Source organism: Gossypium raimondii, chromosome 11 (genome assembly GCF_025698545.1).
Source record: "Gossypium raimondii isolate GPD5lz chromosome 11, ASM2569854v1, whole genome shotgun sequence".
Classification (NCBI taxonomy): Eukaryota; Viridiplantae; Streptophyta; class Magnoliopsida; order Malvales; family Malvaceae; genus Gossypium; species Gossypium raimondii.
This window is the reverse complement of record NC_068575.1, coordinates 57255240-57257392: the sequence shown is the minus strand read 5'-3', so window position 1 is coordinate 57257392 and position 2153 is coordinate 57255240. Positions and strand designations below refer to the sequence as shown.

At 25.5% G+C, this 2153-nt stretch overlaps 1 long non-coding RNA gene across 1 annotated transcript; it reads right to left on the bottom strand.

The window, feature by feature from the left end:
- Positions 1-360: 360 nt before the first annotated feature.
- On the bottom strand, positions 361-1885 carry LOC128034684 (uncharacterized). The gene is made up of 3 exons (XR_008190826.1): positions 1780-1885; positions 1257-1328; positions 361-481 (listed from the first exon to the last, which is right to left on the bottom strand). It is a non-coding gene; the product is annotated as an uncharacterized LOC128034684 (long non-coding RNA).
- Between the last annotated feature and the right edge of the window lie 268 nt (positions 1886-2153).

Genomic DNA, 2153 nt, shown 5'->3' with positions numbered 1-2153 from the left:
AACTTGTTCGAATATTCCATTTTTTTTATAATTTTTGAAAAATTTAAACAAGATTTCGCTTATTTTTACATAAAACCCCGCAAATTAAAAACCAAAACAACCAATACCAATGTTTCAATCAAAGATTTTATTCCTTAGAACACTACTAAATCATGCTAAATAAATTGATTTACTACTTTAATTATAAAGACTTAAGTTAATACAAAAAAAACTAACTAATTCATATCTTTCATTCCATTTCAAGATTTAATACTAAGTTTACTAATTTATAACTTTAAACTATATTTATCATCAAAAAAGATCGTAACCATTTACTTACAACTAAGATCATTTAACATTTATATTTACATTTATATATAAGACTCGTGTACAATTACCTAGTACATGCCACTTAAACAAAAGGAAGAAATACATCACCAAAATTTTCTTGTTGGAGTCGAGATCTTTCTGGATGCTGAACTGGACTTTGAACTCTAATGACCTGCACACGGAAACGACTGTACGCTGAGTATTTCATACTCATTGGTATTATTATAAATTAAACTATTTAATAATAATAAAATTTCAAATATCGACCATAATCTTTATAAATCACTTAAACTAAATATTCATATTTATATATCACTTCATGAATCTTAAATTCATATTTATTTATTTTTTTACATACTAATTCAATTCATAATTTAACTCATACATTCTTTCTCGTACCTTTCAATAGTGCCAAATCAATCAATCTCATTTTCAAATTTTCATTTCAATTATTTACCCTATTAACAAGGCTCGGACTCTGACAGATATGTGGATTCCACCCAAACACACCAGAATATCCAACCTAAACACACCCGGAATAATATAAATCCTCCTTAACACACCAATATGTCATATCCTCCCAAACACACCAATAAGGCATTAGATGCCTCTTCGGATAAACCGAAGCATATAATGACAGAATCATCTTCTCGGCCGAACTACAAATCTCCTCATCACATCACAAATCCTATGGCATGCCATTTGTATCCAATCTAGTCCGATAAGTTAATAGGATATTATTTTACTTTTCTAATTTTGAATTCATTTCCACAACAATTTCAAATATTCAAACAATTCAAAACATCTATTATTTCAATTCACATATAATTCAATATTCACACATATTCTTACTTAATTTCAAATACTATTACTTACCTTACTTTAAATGTCGCATGATTACAATTTCAATGCATTTAGTAAATAGTTTAAGTTATAGTAATACAAACCCGAAATACGTGTTTACTCCTCAACGATCTTTTCTTTTCATTTGGATGCCGATGCCTCATTTTCTTTGTTAGCTACGAAAATAATAATTATTTTCAATATTAATTACAGCATTAAATTATAAAAATAGAAATAAAAATAATTAAAATTTATTCAATTCCTACTTATTCCCAATTTAATTCTAACTAAACTTACTTACTTTTCTAGTTTAATTCATACTTCTTTTCTACTTAATTTTTTTACCCCATTTAACTCAACTATTCAATATTCATAATTAAACCCTAATTTAAGGTTTTTATAACTTAATCCTAACTATGTAAAACTTATAACTTAGTTTACAATTCAATCTTTTATCTATTCTAACTAGAAATTCTATCAACTAAACCCCTAATTTAACAACTTGTTCAAAATGAATCATGTTCAAAAACCTATGAACTTCCATAACCTCCACTTAATTTCAACAAAACTTTGTTTTAAAGCTTCTAAAACATCAAAATTAAGAGAAAATGGCTAAATTTAGCTTACCAATTAAACTTGAAGCTTTAAAATCTCAATTTTCCGCTTTTCTTTTCTTCCCCTTCTTCTTCTAGTCTCTTTCTCTGTTTCTTTTCTGTTCTTCTTTTGTTTTACTTACTTTACTTTATTTCTTTTATTTTAACTAATAATATTAATAATATATTATTATAAAAAATTTTACTTATTATTTAAGCATATATTTATTTTTACTACAAGTGTACCTATATAATTATTACTATTACACTTGTCTTTAAGCTTTACCATACGTTTGTCATCTATTCAGTTTATTTAATATATAATAAAATAATATATTAATATATTTAAAACATAAAAATCTAAGATTTTTATCACTTATGCCGCCTCATTTCTTGTTAATGGCTTAA